The sequence below is a fragment of the Rhinopithecus bieti genome, unplaced genomic scaffold, assembly GCF_001698545.2.
Source record: "Rhinopithecus bieti isolate Rb0 unplaced genomic scaffold, ASM169854v2 scaffold_5477, whole genome shotgun sequence".
Taxonomy (NCBI): Eukaryota; Metazoa; Chordata; class Mammalia; order Primates; family Cercopithecidae; genus Rhinopithecus; species Rhinopithecus bieti.
In genome coordinates this window covers 851,073-875,051 of record NW_016804788.1, presented here as the reverse complement: position 1 = coordinate 875,051, position 23,979 = coordinate 851,073, and the positions used below count along the sequence as shown (strand labels likewise).

The 23,979-nt window shown below is 43.8% G+C and overlaps 1 long non-coding RNA gene across 4 annotated transcripts in view; it reads left to right on the top strand.

The window, feature by feature from the left end:
- The window catches only part of LOC108528539 (uncharacterized), a 61,454-nt gene extending 37,709 nt beyond the window's left edge, over positions 1 to 23,745 (top strand). For 3 of the 4 annotated variants that reach the window (XR_001885180.1, XR_001885179.1, XR_001885182.1), the window contains exons 5-6: positions 6,538 to 6,616; positions 23,473 to 23,745. This is a non-coding gene — a long non-coding RNA (uncharacterized LOC108528539). Of the gene's footprint in view, positions 1 to 4,994; positions 5,109 to 6,537; positions 6,617 to 23,472 lie in introns of all 4 variants that reach the window. The other variant, XR_001885181.1, reaches the window with a different exon arrangement.
- Positions 23,746 to 23,979: the final 234 nt, after the last annotated feature.

Here is a 23,979-nt window from a genome sequence, read left to right as displayed (position 1 = left end):
CCTTGTGTGTCCACATCCTTGATTTCCTTGGCGTGAGAAAATGAACCTCAGGTATTACCCCAGATGAATGACACTTTCATTATGATATGGTTTGGCTCTGTGTCCCCACCCAAATCTCATGTTGAATTGTAATCCCCATGTGTTGAAGAAAGGACCTGGTGGGGGCTAATTGGATCATATGGGACATCCCCCTCCCATGATAGTGATAGTCAGTTTTCATGAGATCTCATGGTTTAAAAGTGTGTGGCAGTTCCCCCCTCGCTGTCTCTCTCCTGTCTCTCTCGCCTGCCACCATGTAAGACGTGCCTTGCTTCCCCTTCACCTTTCACCGTGATTGTGACTTTCCTGAGGCCTCTCCAGCCATGTGGAACTGTGAGTCAATTAAGCCTCTTTTCTTTATAAATTACCCAGTCTGGGGTAGTTCTTTATAGCAGTGAGAAAATGAACTAATGCACCTCACAGAGGGATGGGGGCAGGGAAGCCTGAAGTATTGTGGCCATTCTTCTCAAGCAATCACCATGGGCAAGTGCACTTAAAATGTTGACAGATGTGTCAAGATCACCTTCAAAAAATTTACCAATGTATGCTGCCACCAGTGGTGCTTGAGGATACCTCTTTCCTTGCAGCTTCACTAACAGAGCATGTTACCACATTTTTGGATTTTTGCCAGTTTGATAAATGAAGATATAATCTTGGTTAAATTTTAATTTTTTTCAATTATTTTTGTGTTAATGATGGAAAATTTATTTGTATATTTGGAATGGATTTGTCTTGCCTTTCCTGTGCATTGTTGGTCCAGATTCCTGTATTTTGGCCTCTCTAAGGAGCCCCATGTGAGGCCCAAGAGGAGGAGAGAAACGGGAGATGTCAGGGATGGAGTGGGATATAAGGCAAGAAAGGAGACTGAGGTCAGGTGATGGGCACCGGTAACTGTCATTTGGAGAAATCTGGACTTGAATCTACAAAGCAAGGAGGAAACGTTGAGTTTTGCAACCACAGAAGTAACACAATCAGAACTGAGCTGTGTTCTAGAAAAATAACTCTGTCCAGAGGGTGTGGAGGGCTGGGTAGTAGAAGGTGTCAGAGCGTGACTGTTGCAGTGACCCAGGTGAGGGTCTGAGGCCTCCACAGGGGCATTGTGAGGACATGGCCAGGAGGGGACCTTGGGGCAGTATTGCAGAGGCGGCGTGAGCAAGAGAGACGGATGGCTGGACACTCGGATGATTGTGCCAGGAGGCTGCAGCACAGGGCTGTTACTCATGTAATGAGAGGGCAAAGCAAGGGCTTACTGGGGAAGAGAGTGAGCTGCTTTTCATTCACCCCCTTGAATTAAATGTGCTACTGAGGCATCAATAGGGAGATATCGAGCAGGCTGTTAAATGTCTGAGATTGTAGCTCAGGAGAAAGGTCAGAGCTGGACATAAACATTTGAGAGTCATCCATGTAAGAGTGATAAAGTTACCGAGGAAGAGTGCTTGGTGAATTAAGAACCCAGGACAGAAACTAGCAAAAGACATATTTTAACGGATAAATGTAGGGAAAGAAAACAGTAAAAAATGCTGAGAAGTAGGTCATGATTGCTGAAGTTCTTGGCAGCTGTAAAATCCAGCGATTCTCTGGACAAGAATAAATACATCAGTTTGTCCCACAGGTGGTCTGGCCACATGAAACTTTGTTTCAGCTTGAGCTGTCACTTGTTTCCTGATTTTCCTGGTGGTCTAGCTAGAGTTCCTTTCATTCCAGCAGTCAGCTTCTAGGGCATATGCTGTGTGTCAGCAGTTTGTCCCACCAGTATTCAATTTGACTCTGAAGCAGCTAACAGCATTAAACTGCAGCCAGCGAAGCCCCATCGCTGCTGGGTTCGTTGTCCTCCAGAACCATATTGTGGGTGAATTTGTCTTTCTATTTGCTATTAAGTTGGATTCATAGGGAACTCTGAAAAAATGGTCTCTAAACTGAATTAGACATCAGCGACTAATCCAAATTCTGCATCTCCTCAGTAGGCCGGATACTTGTTTGATCTGATTTGGAATGCTGACTCAACCATACCATTCTCCCTAACCTTCTGAAAGTTGTGATACTCTGTGGTTTTTTGTTTTAATCAATAGTAACAGGGATGTAATCAATAGAGAGGGTACAAGCTGTTCTCTGCCAGTGAAGAATTCAGATGCACAAATATGTTTTGATTTTGTAAGTGGCTCTAAGGTGGTAATGCATTGATTCGCCATTGAAACAGCTTGGTTTTTTTCCAAATATCGAGAGGAAACAATCTGATTAAATCAAACCTCCACGTTTAATCTGTTTAAAACCTAATGCCTATGAAGGAGATGGAAGGAGGAGGTGGGAAACTTCTGGAATGTTTCCGATGTAAAAACTAAAAAGCATATTTTAAAGTCCCTCGCAAGAAGTCTCTAGAAACAATTTAGATACAAGAGTTAGCAGGTGGAGGAAAAGTCCTACTTTTGGATAGCTCTGGGGAAACCTAGAAGTAAAAGTTAGAAAGCTACTTGGCACCTTTTTCGTACGAACAGTTCATTTGGACTTGAAAAGCAGATGGCTTGCAGATGGGGTATTTGTTGTGTACTTAATAAGCTCCACTTAATATGGTGCAGGATCTTGTAGGGTAAGTCAGCTAAGAAGAGCCTTCTCCTCTAGGAATGGTTAGACACTGTTTTCTTTAGGCTTCAGGTAGGTTATGATGATATAGATTGGGCGTGTGCTCTCAAGCTAGGTCTCTATTAATTGAACCTGACGCCTGCCACTGTAGAACAACCAGTTCCAACAAAGCCAGTTTTTTCTCCTTCTGACATTGTTCAATAGGTGATGCTTCCACACCAGAGAAAATATTCTTCTCAGCTAAAATATTTTGAGCCAAGAAATTGCAGCACTAAAATTTCAAAATGCAAAAGTGCACGTCTGAGAACCGTTTCATGTTTTTCCTCCTTAGAGACAAACGGTAGATAATATTCACTGTAATTGTAATCCATCTATAAGCACTGGGTTCTTACTCAGGCTGGAAGGAAATGGCCAGTCTTAAATCCTCTGTTTGGGTGGAAGGTCATTTTCCAAGTACTTGTAGAAAAGGACGACGTGGGATGGGCGCGGTGTCTCACACTTGTAATCCGAGGACTCTGGGAGGCCGAGGCGGGTGGATAACCTGAGGTTGGGAGTTCAAGACCAGCCTGACCAACATGGAGAAACCCCATCTCTACTAAAAATACAAAATTAGCCAGGCAAGGTGGTGCATGCCTGTGATCCCAGCTACTTGGGAGGCTGAAGCAGGAGAATTGCTTGAACCTGGGAGGCGGAGGTTGCAGTGAGCTGAGATCATGTCATTGCACTCCAGCCTGGGCAACAAGAGTGAGACTCCATCTCAATAAAACAAAAAACAAAAAAAAAAAAAAAGGAAAAGGATGACATGGCGACCACTTATGCTTACCCTCCGGCTTTTCAGGAGTACAGCTGCTAATTATCTTTCTGTAAATGCACTCAACAGAATAAACTTTTAATTAATACAACCTCATATGTATATATTTATTGTAGTTTCTTTTACTAATAAGATTCTAGAATATATTGTTGGGATCCTTAGAAAAAAAATCTCCAGGTGGGCATAAAATGTACCTAGCACCAGTACTGAATTTCTTCTTTGAGGAATAGAAAACTTAATATGTAATCCATTGTCCTTACTCAAAAAATCCTAAAGTTCACTGCATCACCTTCTTGTAACATGTCTCTGTGCTTGGAGTTTGTCTAGTTTGTGGATTCTGAGAGTTCACTTATTGAATATATGTCTCTTTGTTTGAGGTTTAATAGTATTCCTATAGCAGATTTTGCTTAGGCAGAATCTGAGGGGATTCCTCTCTGGGGAGGCTATGAGTGGATGTAACCAACGCCTTAATCTCTGTCCTGGGGAAAGCAATAAGAGAATACCTCCTCCTCTGTGATGGAAAGGACCTACACCTTCCCTGAAGAGGCCACACTGACACTGCGGAGACGCTTCTCAGCCATTCATCCCCAGCATATGTAAATTCTTCATACGGTCCCTTAGCTTCTTAGCACAGTCACCAGCGCATAGTAAGCACTCAATAAATTTTAGACATCGCTAGCATTATTAACGATCGTGATGAACTTTTGTAACTGTTATGGGGGAGAGGAAGCACATGACTATTTTTGTTAAGCAAACAAAAGTCAGCTCTGTTCAATATATTATATGCATTCAGTATCATAAAGAGGACTCTTAATTCCAATTGCCCAACTTGAGGGGCAGAAATGAAAGCATTTTATGTGATACAGCTAAGTCTTGTTTGAACATAACATTTAACAGGGAATAAATGGGTGTAGGAAACCTTCAAAGGGGCTTTGCTCCTTGGTCACGTTGTCGACCTCATTATTTAGAAACATTTTATATGATCTGGCCAGAGAGAGGAGTTACAAACTGTAAGAGTTAAAGGGAGCCTAGAAACAGGAGATTTAATCTTTCATTTCGACACTTGCAGAAACAGAGCAACAGATTCAATTATGTTTTCTCCTCCTTGACATTTAGGGAAACAGGGGAGAAAGACCCTGCCCAGAATTGCTTAGCCTTGAGTTAATTAACTAGTTAAATAATTTTACATTAGAATGCAAGTTTTGAGTCTCCGTACACATAGTCCACTTCCTTTTGCTTGTCCCTGACATCATATTTCAAAATTCTCCAGTTCCAGCTTACCTTGAAATGATGGAACATCTGAAGAAATGTTATCTGTGTTTGGGCTTTGAACTTCACTGTCTTTTGTGCAGCTGATCATTCACGCCTTGCCTACTGTCCGTAACACTCCCAAATTGTTCTCTGCAACAAAGCAAACGGTCAGAGCAAAGCCAACCAGATCTAGGCACACCAGCTGCAGGGTTATGCCTGATTCCTGCACAGGTCATTTATTTGTTGGCATTAGCAAGATTTGAATTAGACACTGAACTAGATGAAGACTCAGATTGTTTGTGATAACTGTCAACAGTAGCTGCAAGAAGATGCCAACAGCTGTCATAAGAAGTGGAGCAGCACTGGAGTTCAGCACTGAACTAAGGTCGGCCCCGCCCTCCGGCACAGCCTGCACCAGCTCAATGGCATGGTAACTTTTTCTCATCCAAACAGAAACAAAACAAGGATCATTAACCTCCTGTCTGTAAAGCCTCAGGCTTTTTAGGAACTAGAAGTTGGAACGTGCTTTAGATAATTTCAATTGAACAAATATTAAGCATTCGCTGTATGCTCAGGGCTGTATAAACCCCTATGGGGGATAGAAATGAATACAGCAATGTCTCAGGTCTCAGGAGGTTACAGTAACTGTACTCAAAAGGGAATACATAGTATTATAATATAAAGGAAGAAGAAAATAGTTTTCTTTGGAGACTTTTAAAAAGTACCAAAACACTGCAGTGCCAAGACTTGAATTCAGAATCGTATCGTCACTGGTTCCATTTCTAAATTTGCCAATTGCTGTCAGTAAGAACTTGGGTAAGACCCTTAACATTTCATATACTGTTTGCTCTGTTAAAAAACCACCACAGAGTTGTTGTACTGGATAAATAACATCGCATATGTGAAATGGCTGTTATACTGCTGGACACATTAGCAGACATTGAGAAGAGGGAGATACGAAGTTTGATAGAGAAATGGGTTGAGTCAGAAAGAAGCTTCATTATTTCACCCTTGAAGTATAAGCAGAGAATGACAGGTAGAGAAGCAGCATTAGATTAGTCATAGAGATTTAAGGAGCATTCAAACCTAGTTGGGTGCTGGATGTGGTGGGTGAAGATAGTTTTTGTTGTTGTTGTTGTTATTGTTTTTTGAGACAAGGTCTCACTTTGTCACCCAGGCTGGAGAGCAGCGGTACAGCTACAGCTCACTGCAGGCTGGATCTCCTGGGCTCAAACAATCTTCCCACCTCAGCCTCCCAAATAGCTGGGACTACAGGTGCACACCACCACACTCAGCTAATATTTTTATCTTTGTAGAGATGGGGTTCTGCCATATTGCCCAGGCTGGTCTCGAACTCCTGGACTCAAGCTATCCTCCTGCCTTTGCCTCCCAAAGTCCTGGGATAGCAATCATGAGCCACTGCATCTGGCCAGGGTGAGAATATTTTTGGAGAGCTTTGAAAGCAGATAGAAAAGATGGAGGTTGGAATTATTAGACAAAGAGAGACTAAGGAGTGGAGGTAGAAGAGATGCAAGAAAACACATGGACGTCTCCTATGGGGAAGAGGTGATAGGCAACTCCAGGGCCTCCACCCAGAGCTCCTGCTGAGATTCTAGCCATGTTCGGATCCCGCTTGAAGTGCCTGCCAGATGGAGAGGACAGGGACAAGGGTATGACTTGCAGGCATCCCCCTTTCTCTGCTGATTGCTCTCCAGCTATGGGCAGCGATGGCCATTGTGCCATCTCCAGGACGGGGATCAGTCTGGTCAATCGACCGAATGTCCTGGCTTAGAGGATACAGTGCGAGGGTGGTCACCTTCCTGTGCAGTGGTTTAATGCTTGTTATCCTTCTCATCCAGAATCAGCCAGGTGTCCTGGAGGGCCTGAGAGGGACCATGGTGATGATGAGATCGGGAGAAGAAAGTCAGATTGGAGCATGTGAGTCATACAATGTAGACCTAAAATGCACCTGATGGTTTATTCCAGCACAGAGATCCAGAGAGGGGACGTGATGTGCCTGGAGACCCGGAGTACATGGGCAGAGTGGAACTAGAGTACAGGCCACCTGCTTTATGGCCCAAGCTCCCTACCACCACAGGACCTCTCACTAGCAGAGACACACACACACACCACACACATACACACCACACAGACACACACATCACACACACACACCACACACACCACACACACACACATACACACCACACCCACACACATACACACACACACAGATACACATACACACACCACACACACACATACACACCACACCCACACATACACACCACACCCACACACATACACCACACACACATACACATACACACCACACACAGAGATACACACACACCACACACACACATACACACACATTAAAGTTTTCTGTGCATTTGATATCTCCATTATTTTATAAGACCTGGTTAAAATATCTCTTTCTTTGAAAACTAGTCGATGACTTTTCAGATGGCAAATATCACTGGTCCTCTGTGCCCCCTTACGACGTTGAACATATATTGATGGTAACACTTGTCCACATGCTTTCCTTCCTAACTAGTATAGTTTTTAAAATTTATCTTGAATTCTGTTTTTTTTTTTTTTTTTTTTTTTTGAGACAAGGTCCCACTCTGTTGCCTAGACTGGACTGCAGTAGTGCAATCTGGACTCACTGCAGACTTTACCTTCTGGGCTCAGTTGATCCTTCCACCTCAGCCTCCTAAGTATCTGGGACCCGAGGCATATGCCACCACACCAGGCTAATTTTGGTATTTTTTGTAGAGCTGGGGTCCACTGTGTTGTCCAGGCTGGTCTCCAAATCCTGGGCTCAAGAGATCCACCCACCTTGGCCTCCCAAAGTGCTGGGATTGCAGGCTATATTGAATTCTTAATCTTGTACTTCTCTAGGACCTAGTTGGAAGAGATGCTTATTAAACATATGCTCATTAAATGAAGAATAAATGCATGAATGAATGAAGGAAAGAATGAGTGAATATATGGCACACCATCATGAAACTCCTTGGGATCACAGATTAATCCTAATAATGTCTATGGAAACACCTTTCCTATGTAGCATGTGAAATATATTAGTCTAAGTACTATATCACGGAGTTGAATTTTAAAGTTGAATACCTTGTGATATTTATGGTACAGAAGATATTGTGACATTTTTATTGTTCAAAGGGTAATGTTCTATGCAGATAGAAGGGACTTTTTGACTTTATAATATGTAATGCTAGAAAAAATATACCAGATCAGAGATGGATTTGAATAGAAATTTAGAATTAGTAAGATTTTCAGGAAATAACTTTCTGGCAGACTGACTTGATTTACCATCAAATTATATTACCCTTACCTTAGGGGCCATACAACAGGAATTGACAGCACAGGTCGTGCAAATTTAGTTTGGAATATGTATTAGTAAAGTTGTAATTTTATGTCGTCATACAAATGTAAAAGCAGGGAGGAAACTCACCCAAACTCATCATCATGTTTCTGCATATTAAGAAGATCATTGAAGGCACTTTCCAATCAAAATCAAAAGAAATGTACCATCCCCCCCAGGCAGAGAAGTAAATTTTGATGTAATTGTCATGGAATCTGCATATATGAATTTAACTGAGTATAAAAAGAAATCAGTTCATCTGTCACCTCGCTTAGTTTCTTCTCATTGGTAGCATCACATGCAATTGGATTTTAACTTAAATTAGGATGTCAGGTTGTTGCTTTAAAAGACTTAAAAAAGACACACTTCAGTGCAGCCCTGAATGAAAAGTTATTGCACATTCAAATGAGCAAAAATATAGACTTTTGGACCATAACAAGCAAATGCTTGGTGGAAGAACGACTCTCTTTCATAATTTTTTGTAAAATGACAATTGATGGGTGGATTCTTCTCCCAAAAGGCAAGGCATCTTGATATAATTTTGTCATCTTGAACATATGTGGAAAATTTTGTCTGTCACCCACTAGGCAACGCAATTTAAAGCATTTGAAAATGCCAATTTGTTCAGGCTAGACAATGGAACACTAGTCAGGAAGGGCTGATGTGAGCCTCCCTTTAGTTACGGAGAACTTATCACTCAGCAACCATGTGCCAAACATTCCAGCTGACTTTTCAGAGAAACCATTTAACATTCCAGGGATCTGGAATTCATGCATGGGGGTGGATGTGACAGGCTGCATCATAGCCCCAGAGATATTCAGTCTCTAATTTTTGGGACCTGTGAATGTTACCTTATATGGGAAAAGGGTCTTTGCCAATGTGATCAAATTAAGGATCTTGAGGTGGGAGATTACCCTGGATTAACTAGGAAGACCCTAAATGTAATCACAAGGGTCATTATTAAGAGGGAGGCTGAGGGAGATTTTAAGACAGAAGAGTAGGCAAAGAAAGCAGAGATTGGAGAGAAGGGGCCACGAACTGAGGCATGTAAGGACCGCAGCCCTAGAAACTGGAAAAGGCAAGGAACAGATTCTCTTTCAGAGCCCCGAGGGGTGCAGCCCTGCTGCTTTTCTGGAACCTCCCAGTCCTGCTGGCACCTGGATTTTGGCCCAGTGAGCCCCACTTTAGACTTCTGAGCTTCAGAACTATGAGACAATAAATTAGTATTGTTTCAAGCCACCAATTTGTGGTCATTTGTTACAACAGCCACGTGAAACTCATACCATGGGAGAGGAAAAAGTCTGAATTAAACTGAGGCCCCCACACTGACCCAACCTAAAGCCTAAACTAAAGACACCGCACTAACCTAACCTAAAGCCTAAATTCAAACTAACCACCGCACTAACCTAACCTAAAGCCTAAATTCAAACTAACCACCACACCAACCTAACCTAAACTAAACATTTGGCTTGTAAATGAGATATTTAGCCAAGCAGGAAATTACAGTGCAACATTTACCTTTGTCATGGTTTGGATTTGTTTCCCCACCCAAATTTCATGTTGAATTGTAATCCCCCTTGCTGTTTTCATGATAGTGTGTGATAGTGAGTTCTCACAAGACTTGGTTGTTTCAAAGTGTGTGGCACCCCGTGCCTGGTTCACTTCTTCCTGCTCTGGCCATGGAGGGTGTGCCTGCTTCCCCTTCCCTTCTGCCATGAGTGTAAGTTTCCTGAGGCCTCTCCAGCCTCTTTTCTTCATAAATTGCCCAGTCTCAGGTAGTTCCATTGTTTTGTTTGTTTGTTTTTGAGACAGAGTCTTGCTCTGTCACCCAGGCTGGAATGCAGTGGCAAGATCTCAGCTCACTGCAACCTCCGCCTCCTGGATTCAAGCAGTTCTCTCTGCCTCAGCCTCCTGAGTAGCTGGGATTACAGGTGTCTGCCACCATGCCCGGCTAATTTTTGTATTTTTTAGTAGAGACGGGTTTCACTCTGTTGGTCAGGCTGGTCTCAAACTCCTGACCTCAGGATATCTGCCCTCCTCGGCCTCCCAAAGTGCTGGGATTGCAGGCGTGAGCCACTGTGTCCGTCCTCTTTACAATCTTTTTCTTACTTCCTGTAACTTGATTTGCACTTTCCTCTTGGTTGCTCTAGGTGTTCCTGATGTGGCCCCGTTACACTCCCTCAGGTGTATCCAAGCACAGAGAGTGTCTTTCTCCAGGGCTATCAGAGTCTCTACAGCCACATCTCTCAGAGCCGTAGTCACTTCATTGATAAACTTCAGAGGGTTGAACTGGATACTCTTTTAAGGTGCTTTTCAGTTCCTCTATCAATCATTCCAAGACACAATTATGTTGGAATTATTTTCCTGCAAGTTTCATAATCAAATTTTGCTCCTTTTAGACTCTTATTATTTAACTATCAATAGGTTATCCACAATGGCCTCAGTCCACTGAAGCCCAGAATTTCTTTTATCAATATTTGCCTTGGGATAAAGGACCTTTTCCACTTCTAAAATAGCCTTAGGACCCCCAATGACACTTGGAGATGCACCCAAACAGCCAGCTAACCTCCTTATTTAGGGTACAATAGTGGGATCTTGTTGAAAATATCTCTGCTCAAATTTAATAGGATGATATCGTGTTGCCTTTATTTTTTTTCTTTATCTATTTCTTCTTGCAGAAAATGTTAACTTCCTTCTCTGGTCCACTGTAAACATTATGTTAAGAAGTGTTGTTTGATGAGTGACCAGGTATGGGAATGAGAGATGGGTTTTATGGTCAATAGTAACTCACATAGTAAAAGTCACACTCCAGCCAAGAAGAGAGAAATGACTGTATTTGAAAGAAAGACAGTTTCCTACAGGGAAGCTGTTTTAGAGGCGATGGAAAGCTAAGAAACCAAAAGGTGCCGATAGGTTCCCTAGCGATTAGTAACAGTAGAAAGCTTGGGTTGGAGGGATGGAGTAAGGAGGTGTTGGCCCAAAGCCTGGAGGCTTGGCCATGGAGAAAGCACTGCTGCTGAATGCCGCATACAGCGTCTATTTTCCATTGGTCAGTGCAGCCAGAGGCTGGCTGAGAGAGGGGAACTGTGGAGATGCAGCTGTAGGGACCGGTTGCCCCATGACATAGATCAGAGCAGGGAAAACATTAGGAATGGGTGCAGAGCAAACGTGTCCAGGGCCATGAGATGCATAAATACGTTACCCTGGTTTGGAAGTGACTGCTTCTCATTTCAGCAAAATGGTGACAATTTCAGTGTGGTAGAGAAAAATAACTCTTTAAAAATGTCTTAAAAGGAGTTTTATATATGAATTAACTCAGACTTGAGGAGTCAGGATCCTGGTTAAAAACCTCTATGGGACTTTTCAGACCCAACCGTAGGCAATGGCAGACGTCTGTGTGGCAGGGCTGCTGGGGAATCTGCCCTCCCCACATTGGGCTTGGTGTGTGGCTCGTGTATTACAGTCTCTGGAAGGAGCTGTGGTCAAGGACTCAGGCCCCCTGGCCCCCTGCTCTTTGCATATTTGCAGTCCTAGCCCAGCTTTCCTTCTTAGATCTTCTTTAGGCTCCTCCCCGTCACTGGAGGCCGGAGAAGGAAACCCTGAGGACATCTTTCCCTGTTGCTACTCAGTTCTCAGTACTTTCCACTCTGAATGCTACCCCTGACCACAGGTCCATAAAACCGATGGAGCTTTGTTTGAAGCTCCCTCAACAGACAGACACCTACTGTCTTCAGTGGCTCACTTGGCCCTTGACTGGTGCACTACTCCATGGAGGAAGATGGCACAGGAGAATCAGTCCTGTCTCCAGTTTTATCTGAGTAGGAACCTGAGTATAATCTCATAAGACATCTGTCATTTATTGATTGTCAGCGTTTATCCAGCTATGAGTGCAGATGCGGTGAGACCTCCTCTTCCCCTTGGCTCTTCATGGCCATATCTCGAGAAGTTGTAGGTCTAAGGGGGCTGACTTCCCAGAGAAAGGTCTGCTCCCCATTCAGGGTTATATAGCTAGCCCTCTGTTCCTCATGTTAGAACATCTGAATATTTTCAATCTGCTGTTAAATAAATAATTAGGGTTTATTTTATTAACTCAGGGCTTTTACGTAGTCGTTTCTTACTAAAAATATATGTAAATGGTTATCAATTCAGTGAATTATAGATGTTAAAATTATGAAGGCACTATCTAGCTAATCAGAATAACCAAGACCTAGGAGGACTTTTTGAACATTGTTCTTTCTGCTTTTATTAACGTTTCTACTATGGGTTGGCACCATAATCTTAAAAAATGACGAAACTACGTTATGAATATCTAACTCAAAAGAAGATGAGAGTTGTTTAATTTATTCAACATTTTCATCTGTTTAAACTTTTTCTGGCTTCTAAAATTCAGGAAATAGTATCAGCTCTCAGATGGAGGCAGAACCGTGGGCTCTATAGAGGTTACCCCCCGCCTCTTCTCTCTTTCCACTGGATTTCTAATACATAAATCTCCAGGTTTTGAGGAGATAATTAGGTAATTACATGTTTTGGTTTGAAAGATCACTTGTTGGGCTACAGAATACATGGAGCAGAAAATGCAAACACAAGATTGTGGGTGGTCTCAACAAAGGTCTTTCTTTTCTATTTTGCTTAATTAGCTTCCTAAGAAGTTGAAAGCAAGATTTTCTGCAGATAAACTGCGGGGCAGATGAGTGCCTTAGGAAAATTGATAGTTGACTATGCTTGGTTGTGCTATTTCTGGGAACAAAGGAAATTTCACATAGGGAATTTGTTACAAAGATGATGAAAAGCTAAGAAAGCTCGTGGAGCCATGGGTGGCCTGGAGATTAGCAACAATGGGAAGCCTGGACTAGAGGGGTGGGGTCAGGAGCTGTCAGTCCACAGCCTGGGGCCTGGGCTCAGGGCAGAAGCTGGAACTGGGGCAGGTCTGCCCTGTGGGGGTTGGGCTATGGCTTAGTTATGAAGATTAGTTAGTTCATTTTTTACCTGCAGAGTTTTTCAAATGCGGCAGTCGAGAAACAGCTTTTGTTTCTTAAGCAATTTTCATTAAAGTTTTGGTGCCACTAGGGTCTCAGCATTTGCATCAGGCATTTGTTCATTAATTAATTAATTAATTCATCCTACACATTCCTACTGAGTGCCTGTGAAATATTAGAACCTGCTTTGTGTTAGAAAAGCAGGATTCAGCTGTCATCAAACTGTGTTAGGGTTCTCTGGAGAGACAGAGCCAGTATGATCAACCGAAGGAGAGGTATTAGGGGACCTGGCCAATACAATCAGAGGCAAAGTCCCACAGTAGGCCCCTTTCAAACTGCAGAATCAGAGAAGCCGATGGCCTGGCTGAGCTCAAGCCCAAAACCTGTGTACTAGGGAAGTCATGAGTGAAGCCCCCAGCCAGGTCCAAGAGCCCCTGGCTTGGCATCTGGTGCAAGTTCCAGAGTTCAAAAGCTGAAGAACCTTCAGTCTGACGTCCAAGGGTAGTAGAAAAAGCTTCTTGCTCTGGAAGAAGGAAAGCAGAGTGAATCCCCCCTTCTTCTGCCTGTCTGTTGCTCTGGTCGGGTCCCAACTGATGGGCTGGTGACCACCCACACTGAGGGCAGGTCTTCCTCTAGGCCACTGACTCATACATCAATCCCCTCTGGAAATCGCTGCATGGACACCCAGAAACAGTGCTTCACCAGCTGTCAGGCAGCCCTCCATCCAGTCAAGTAGACACCAGATATGAACCACACACAAACCTAAGGGACATTTGGTTAGTGTGCTTCAATGGTCATTATTTTTCTTTTCAAGAATGAGTATCTTGGTTAAACCAGCCAAGCATAAGCATTAAGTAGCAGAGGAGACTGCCTTCGGTGCAAGGAAGGAAATCCTCACAGTGGTTCTGTTCGGAAACTTCATGATGGATGCCTATCAATTTTCAGTTTCAATAAAGACCTAATTGTAAGGATGACTTTTTTTTTTTTGGAGATGGAGTTCCGCTCTTGTCACCCAGGTTGGAGTGCAGTGGCGTGATCTCAGCTCACCGCAACCTCCGCCTCCCAGGTTCAAGCAATTCTGCTGCCTCAGCCTCCCGAGTAGCTGGAATTACAGGCATGTGCCACCACGCCTGGCTAATTTTGTATTTTTAGCAGAGAAGGGGTTTCTCCATGTTAGTCAGGCTGGTCTCGAACTCCTGACTTCAGGTGATCTACTCATCTTGGACTCTCAAAGTGCTGGGATTATAGGTGTGAGCCACTGTGACCAGCCGAGGATGACTTTTAACTTCTCCACCTGTAATATAACTCAGAGTAAGGAAGTTTCCCTCAATAGTGGCTGGCTTCTCTGCTCCTTCTCATGAGCAACGGTCACAGGAATGGCTTTGGTTTGTTCATTCCAAGTTCAATCAGCTGAACAAGCCTGACGAGTACTTGGGTATTTCATTCTTGGACAGCAGGTGAGGAAGTAGAAGAGCTCCACCCTGACACTTTCATCCCATGTGGATTCTCCCCTCCTGGAGGGTGTCTTTGCACACTTAGGACATATCCTGCCCCTGATTGTATCTTCTTTTTTGAGACCACTAAAAAACAAATGAATAAACACACTTAGATTTTGCTCCAAATCCTTCAACCATTTTTGTGTAATTATTTGATTTTGCAATACTCCAAATGACTATTTCTAGCTTAGGATCCCCTACCTTTCCTAGCCTACCTCTGCAGTTTCTCCAAATACTCTCCAAACAGGCCTACACATTGCGGATGCTACTTGATCTATTAGGGGGTGATGTCCTGATAAACTCATCATATATTGGAAATATTTTAAGTCAAAATTACATATAGTACACTCAACCTACCAAACATCATAGCGTGGCTTCGCTTACCTTCAACATGCTCAGAACACTTACATTAGCCCACAGTTGGGCAAAATTATCTGGCACAAAGTCAGTTTAATAATAAAATGTTGAATATCTCATGTAATTTACTGAAAACTATACTGAAAGTGAAAAACAGAGTGGCTGTATGTAACTCAAAGTATAGTTTCTATTGAATACATGTTGATTTCCCACCATTATAAAGTTGAAAAATCAAAAGTGGAACCATTGTAAGTTGGGGACCATCTATATTATTACCCAGTTTTAGACCCTCAGTCAAGGAATTTAGTAAGATTAAAAAGAAGAAAGAAAATGTGGTACTTATACACAATGGAGTACTATTCAGTCATAAAAAAGAATGAGATCGTGTCATTTACAACAACATGGATGGAACTGGAGATCATTATATTAAGTGAAATAGGGCCAGCACAAAAAGACAAACGTTGTATGTTCTCACTTATTTGTGGAACATAAAAATCAAAGCAATTGAACACATGGAGACAGAGACGAGAAGGATGGGTACCAGAGGCTGGGAAGGGTAGTGGGAAGTAGGGGAGAGGCAGGAATGGTTAATGGGTACAAAAAAGTAGAAAGAATGAAAATACCTAGTATTTGATAGCATAAAAGGGTAACTATAGTCAAAATAGCTTAATCACATGTTTACAAATAACTAAAAAGAGTGTAATTGGATTGTTCATAACACAAATGATAAATGCTTAAAGGGAGGGATACCCCATTCTCCATGATTTGATGATTTCACATTTCATGACTATCAAAACATCTCATGAACCCCAAGAATGTGCACACCTAATATGGCTATATAAAATTTTTTTTAAAAGAGAGAAGAAGTAAAGTTGATTTTCTTTTCTTTCTTTCTTTTCTTTTTTTTTTTTTTTTTTGAGATGGAGTCTCACTCTGTAGCCCAGGCTGGACTGCAGTGGTGCCATATCGGCTCACTGCAGCCTCTGCCTCCCGGGTTCAAGCCTCAGCCTCCCGAGTAGCTGGGATTACAGGTGCTTGCCACCACACCCAGCTAATTTAGTAGAGATGGGGTTTCACCATGTTGACCAGGCTGGTCTCCAACTCCTGACCTTAGGTGATCCACCTGCCTTGGCCTCCCAACATAGAGCCTTATAGATTTACACATGCTGTTGGTGGGCGCCCACGCCAACAAGTTAAGGTTGTAAGAAATTTTAATTTTTTTCTCAAATGGGAAAATTTTACAAGGCTTTTCTTCATTTGACGGCCTGGTAAGTAGCCTTCAGTGGCTCTCCATTTTCCACCTGTCTGATGTAAATTCCCCTGCCAATTTTTTGTCATTTTCTAAAATCTAATCTCCTCTAGTTGAACTTATTTTCCACTACTCCCTAACACACAGTTTACAGTTTAGACAGGTCCTGTTGAGCCCTCACACATCTGGGATTACAGATGTGAACCCGGCCTATAAAGTTGATTTTTTCACAGAGTTGTGTGTTTTTTTTTTTTTCTAACAGATGAAGCAGTGCATAAGCATTTATGATGGGTGAAGCTGATGTGTTGCAATGAATATCTCATGCAGGCACTTTGGATCCAACTCAATTCATCTTACATTTATGGTGCCAGATGCCAATTTGGAGAAGAAAGGGTCTTGTTCTCATGAAGCTCACAATGTCATAGAGAAACAGATAGGTAAACAAACATACACCGATGGAAAGCACTTGATCAACGACCTCCTAGTAGGAGGGTTGATGGTACTGTGTCTAGGAGTAGATGAGGTTTTGGAGGACTGGATGTGTGAGTTGAGTTTTGGAAGATGGAGAAAACAAACTTCCGTTTTTTGTTTCCCATGGGCTAGGAGCAAGTTGTGGCCAATACCCTCTCTCTTGACTTTTCCTCCTCCTGCCTTCTGCCTCCCTGTCTCCTTCTCACCCTTCAGGTCTCAGTAGGAATCTTCTCTGCAAGGTTCTAAGACAGTTTGCCTCGAATGAGCCCCTAGCCTCACTGTGACTGCCCACCATGACAAGTTGTGTTTCCTTCCTACTCCATGGTGCAGTGCAGAGTGCGTCATTAGCATTTAGGGGTGGATTTTGAGCCTCTCTCTCGCTGGACAGTAAGCTTCCTCAGGGTAGGAGTCATGTCTGTTTGGGCCATCTCCGCAGAATCTACGTGAGTTCTGGGCAGACAACAGGCATTCAGTAAATACTGGTTGGAGTGTCGAATGGATGTGGCTTTTCCTGTGGGAATAAAGACAAGTTTGAGCTTTGCTTCTACCCTGCTCTGTCGCTGTAGGGATGATGACATCAGATGACTTATGAGTTCCACGTAACCACTGATGGATGTCGTTCCTTATAAGACGCACTAACATAGAGCCTTATAGATTTACACATGCTGTTGGTGGGGGCCCACGCCAACAAGTTAAGGTTGTAAGAAGTTTTATCTCAAATGGGAAAATCTTTACAAAGCTTTTCTTCTTTTGACAGCCTGGTAAGTAGCCTTCAGTGGCTCTCCGTTTTCCACCCGTCTGATGTAAATTCCCCTGCCAATTTTTTGTCATTTTCTAAAATCTGACCTCCTCTAGTTGAACTTATTTTCCACTACTCCCTAACACACAGTTTACAGTTTAGACAGGTCCTGTTGAGCCCTCACACGTCAAATTCACGCCTGGCTGTCTTTCACAGAGGCCCCACCACCTTTTATAGGGGACTTCCCTCGTTCTTTGCCTTCAGTAACTTTTGCCAAATTCTTTCTCAGCTCAGCTTCCACCTTCCCCACTCCCTGGCTGCTGGAGTCTCGGTGATCTCCCTCTCCTCTGAATGCTTGGTGTGTCTCTTGACCCAACTCTCAATTCTGTTCTGTCCTTCAGTGCTCAAGGTGAGATCTCACGTATGGGGCTTACCTGCCCACCTGATTAATCTTGATTTCCTTATCTGCAAAATACAGCTAATGCCTCTGTCACTGATGAAAGAGAGATAAAATACTTCAAATACCTGGCTCGGCAGCAAGGCTGGTTCCCTCTTATTCTCTGTTTCTGCAGCCACAGTCCCCTGCTAAGCAGTGTGTTGCTTAAGAAATGGAATCTGATGGGCTGATACCTAGAGGTGGCACTAAGAGGCAGTTTGTGGAGGAATTGGGTAAAACCCAGAGAATGTGCCACCACTGAAATTAAGGGGGAAAGTTTTGTTTTCTCTCTTTTATATTGTAGACCAGGACACAGAGCGTTATTCTGTCATTTCGCTTATGGAGAAGAGAGTTTGGGGAAAAAGTAGAAGTTGCTAGTGGTACATTTGTATGGGAAATATTTTGACAAAACTTCATCCTAAGTACCTCACATAATTTCTTAGAAGGGAAGGGGAAACTAGCTAGTTAAGGAACTGTGTTTACTCTACACAAAGCAAGGTCCCCGACTGGGGACTAGAGAAAATAAAAAGTATTGGACACGGAGAGCCAAGCAGGTTAAATGACTGGAGGGTGTCATCAGGACGTTTACCTGCTGAGCCTCCAGGCATCCCTGAGCTTCTTTCCATGCATGGATGTGCACACACATACTCTGAGATGCCACAGACATAGACATGTACACAGATAGAGCCAGACACATATATGGGCACACAGGCACACAGAGATACATACTTACACAGAGATACATACACATGCAGTGTGCACACATGGCTACATACACTCATACAGATAAACACATGTGCACATAGATACAGATACACGAACACGCAAACATATATGTACAGACATGCAGATACATATATATGTGCACAGCGATACCCAGACACACACACACGTGCACACACACACACAGAGATGTATACATACACACAGAGAGATACACTCATGCACACAGATACATACATCCACTCATGCACACAGGTACACAGATACATGAACACACTGATGTATATGTACAGGCACACATATGCACACAAATACGTAGACACACACATATGCATGTACACACAGATACACACATGCACACACAGATATACACACAGAGGCATACAGATACACACATGTACATGGACACACAGATACACGGACGCACAGATAACATGGACACACTTTCTTGCCTCTTCATGGCAAGGACACCTTCTGGCCACCAGATGTCACTGTGTGAACCACACTGGAAGTCGCTGGGGGACCGGAGGGGCTGGCAGTAGCTGTCATGGAGCCACTTTCTGGATGACCTTTAATGAAAACAGAGCTGCCAAAGTAGCTTGACAGCAAGTTTTATTCGTAACAGAAAATCCATCCGAAGACTCACTGTAGAATTGCTCCAATTCATTTCTCTTATCTGAGACGGTCACAGTAAAAGCAGCTAAAGAAAAGTATCAAAAATTGCCCACTTCACTGGGCCCCTATGCATTCATGGGAAAGGTTAATTGGAAACGGCTTCGAGCCTCACCATACAGAATAGTCTTGGCGAGGGGAGGTTATTCAAGTACAGGCAAATGACTTTTCTTTCAGAGGCAGGTGGAGGGGACCCCGAGTCCTCAGGTCGTGCGCTGTACGCAAGAAATGATATGGAAGGCCAGGGAGCTGACACATTCCCCTCTGTGCTTCCCTGCACAGCTAGAACAATTCCATCACTCCCTCCTGTGTAACGAGCATCCTTAATAAGCCTCAAATATGCATTCTTATGCCAACAGGTCTGGCAACAATGGCAACCTGCACATTTCAAAAATCAAAAGCAATTTGGGTAAAGGACCTATAGTGTAACGTGGTCCATGCCTGTGGGTGCCCCCAGATCTGGGCTGCAGGCATTTCGTAAAGGCCGAGCTTCTCCAGGAGGCACATTTTTTGCAGAAGTGGCTTCACTGTTATTTCTTTTTTATGAACCGACTCATAGCAGGGTCTCCTGTGGTCAAACGAAGGGCGTCGAAGTGTCCATTTGGTTTTTGGAATCCTGTAGACTGTCAGGTTTCTAGTTTAATGAAGGCTTGACAAGGACTTCATCATTGTCATCTACTGAAATGAGCTTTGGTGTATTTAAGCAGAAGACAGAATTATTGAGATGATATTGGGAAGGTTGGCTATCAAGGCTCTGAAGATAGGCTGACATCGAAGAGCAGGCCCGGGGGTATGGCTCCCCTTGCTCCTTGGGGACATTCTTGAGAGAGCCGTGCCATTCCTCCTTGTGGGTATCGGGCCTGTCTGCTGACCTTGAAGCCTTTCTGACTGCTGCCTGGGCATCACCTTGGAGACTCCACTGTCATCCCTGTCCTGTCCAGTCACCCAACCCAGAGCCAAAGCGCATGGGTGTCCTTTGCCCCCCAGCTAGGAGACCCAAAGCTGGCTTCTTAGTTTCTGTGATAAGAGGCTGGCCAGGCCATGCAAGGAATGTTGCCCGGAGCTCAGGCAGGAGTTAGAACGATGGCCAGCTACAAAGCCACAGATATCCAAGTGGACTGCTGGGATTGGACTAGAAATTGAGAACAGTTCGTGGGTGGGCTCAGGTGCTGGGTGATTACTGGGTGTATACCCAAAGGATTATAAATCTTTCTACTATCAAGACACATGCACACGTATGTTTATTGCAGCACTATTTACAATAGCAAAGAGTTGGAACTAACCCAAATGCCCATCAATGATAGACTGGATAAAGAAAATGTGGCACATATACACCATAGAATACTATGCAGCCATAAAAATGGATGAGTTCACATCCTTTGCAGGGACAGGGATGAAGATGGAAACCATTATCCTCAGCAAACTAACACAGGAATAGAAAACCAAACACTGCATATTCTCATTCATAAGTAGGAGTTGAATAATGAGAACGTATGGACACAGGGAGGGGAACATCACACAACAGGGCCTGTTGAGGGGTAAGGCAAAGGGGAGGGAGAGCATTAGGACAAATATCTAATACATGTGGGGCTTAGAACCTAGATGATGGGTTGATAGGTGTAGCAAACCACCATGGCACACACATACGGATGTAACAAACCTGCACGTTCAACACATGTCTCCCAGAACTTAAAATAATAAGAAAAGTGCTGGGTGCATTTGAACTTGAGGCACATATAATGCACTAGTGGACTAGTAGTGAGATGTTTTATCACAGGTGTCCATATTTCGGGGCATATCCTGTGCTGCAGCCAGGCACCCGGATGCAAACACCCCTGCCCCTGCTACTGTCAGCATTCCTACTGCATTCTGGGATCTGGCCTGTCCAAAATGCTCTCTCTTCTGCATGGCTGTGTGCTCGAGCCGTGTCTGGCCTCTGTCTGCCACTTCTCCTGAGCTTATATTCCTCACCACCACTTCACACGCAGCGTCCCTTGTAGGGACGCATCTGGTGCCCCAACCTCCACCATGGCCAATTCCAAGATGCAGTCTGCTAACATTAGAGTCACTTGGGATGCTCCTTAGTGCAATCCGATCAGAATCTCCGGGGATTGGCTTGGACCCCAGACTCTTTACAGCACTCCCCAGGTGACTCTGAGGAAGCCGACTTTATGGTTAAAAAATTCCATTCAGTGTTTAGTGAGCTAAGAACGATGGTGGCGGCACCTTGGTGGTTGCTCTGGTGACAAAGTGGCCGGGGGCATCTCAGCGCCTTCTCTGCATTCAGAACAGGGCGCTGTCCTCCACCTGTGAGCCTGGGAATGCTGATTCCCTGTCCAGTGTGCTGGGCCTCCTCTCTCCCGGTCTGTGAGTCTTTCCCATCCTTCAGTTCTCTAATTCAGTGCAGCTTCCATGATGAGTCCCTCCCCTGCTATTCCTGCCTGATCGGCCCCTTGGAACTGTTGTCAGACTTACCTTCATTTTACTGCTTAGTCTTGCCCCTTCACTTATATCCATGGATTCACCCTCCACTCTGCGTATGTTGGGCTTTGGTTAAACGCGTATGCCTGTGTCTCGAGATGCACAGCATAGCCCTGCCTTTCAGAAGTGTGTGTTAATATTATCTTCTGTATTAGTCTCCTGGGTTAATATTAATTCATGTCTTAGCCATTGGACTGTAGGAGTTTTGATGTCTGGGATTGTGGTGGATACCTTCATGTGAACTTCTCAGTGCCTAATTTATAGTTACCTCTCTTGCTTACAGCAATGCACTGAGTGAATTTTTTAAACCATTTATGGCTATGTTCTGCCTTACAACGGGAGACTTCTCCCTAATAGAATACTTTTCATTCAGTGCTTACAGGAACATGACACTGTACACAACTTCTATGATTCTTAGTAATAGCACAGGTGTTAACAAATAGGTGGTGATACAGCCAAGTACAGGGAGGGAAGTTAGGAGTATTTCCTTGTTATCTATAAAAAATCTTAGCTACGGTTTTATGAGTCCTTTCATGTGCCTGCCATGGTGCTGAAGGTTTATGTGCATTATCCACGCAATCCTCACAGCAACCCCGGGAGCTTGGTGTCACCAGTCCCATGTTACAGGCAAAGATAAAAGGCACAGCAATGATGGGTACTCACGATTCACACTGGGTAGCAGAGCTGAGCTTCACCTCCAAGTCATGCTGCTTTCTCATGTTGCCTGTGTGTGCATGTGTGTGCATGTTTGTGTTTGTGTATGTTTGTGTGTGCCTGTGTGTGCATGTGTGTTTCTCTGTGTGTGTGTGCATGTGTTTATGCGTGTGTGGGTTTGTATTTGTGTGTGTGTGCATGTGTTCATGTGTGTGGTTCTGTGTGTGTGTGCATGTGTTTGTGTAAGTGTGGGTTTGTGTGTGCATGTGTGCACGTGTGTGTATGTGTGTTTCTCTGTGTTTGTGTGTGTGCATGTGTTTGTGCGTGTGTGGGTTTGTATTTGTGTGTGTGCATGTGTTTGTGCGTGTGTGGGTTTGTATTTGTGTGTGTGTGCATGTGTTCATGTGTGTGGTTCTGTGTGTGTGTGCATGTGTTTGTGTAAGTGTGGGTTTGTGTGTGCATGTGTGCACGTGTGTGTATGTGTGTTTCTCTGTGTTTGTGTGTGTGCATGTGTTTGTGCGTGTGTGGGTTTGTATTTGTGTGTGTGCCTGTGTTTGTGCGTGTGTGGGTTTGTATTTGTGTGTGTGTGCATGTGTTCGTGTGTGTGGTTCTGTGTGTGTGTGCATGTGTTTGTGTAAGTGTGGGTTTGTGTGTGCATGTGTGTGTATGTGTGTTTCTCTGTGTTTGTGTGTGTGCATGTGTTTGTGTGTGGGTTTGTATTTGTGTGTGCATGTGTTCATGTGTGTGGTTCTGTGTGTGTGCATGTGTTTGTGTAAGTGTGGGTTTGTGTGTGCATGTGTGCATGTGTGTGTATGTGTGATTTGACATCAGTTACTCTGAGTAGAAGTCAGAGGGAAAGGATATTCTAACATGGCATTGAAGACATTACTGCGGGATCAAAACCAACAAGGAAAGGTCATGGGTGGACGGAGTGAGAATAAAGGGGCGGGTGGATGGGCAGGACTGGGGTGAATCCTAGCAGAAGAACGTGCAAAAACCCAGCCCCTGCTTGGCAGAGAATGCCGTTTAGGTGCAGGTGAGAGATCTTTAAGAAACTACCTGCTGTTTGTTGTTATCCCTTGTTCCCTCCGTAGGAGGTTTGGACAGGCAATCTCTCACTGACACGCTTGTAACTTTCATTGTCACCTTTATCAACAGACTCGCCCCATGGAGAGGACAAATTGGATTCATGACCAGACCTCCGAGAGGCTGCGTCTCCAGGCAGCTGGTGGGGAGCTGTCTGGAAACAAACACATTTTCCAGCTCGCTCGACCCTCACATTTCCAGAGCAGAAGGTGTGTGATGTGGACTAACTGAAACTTGCCACCAGCTTGTCTCATCTCTCATGAAACTGCTGGAAGAAACACAGTGGATAATGACTCATTCCTGTGCTCTGTCCAGATAATAACTCTCACTTCTTAATAACTTCCCTCTGGCCATCGATATCTCAAATGCAATAAAATGTTGTAAGCTGGCAGATGATATTTTCATTAGATGTGAAGCAATTTTACCAAAGCAAGATATAGATGATACAAGGCAAAATGCTACCTCTGACCAAATGAAGAGGTGAGCTAGAAAGTACATGAAAATAGGACCTACGGTCAGAACAGGGAGGCCCAGAGTTCCCAGGAGAGCGAGAGAATGCCTCAGCTTCCTGTCCTTGTT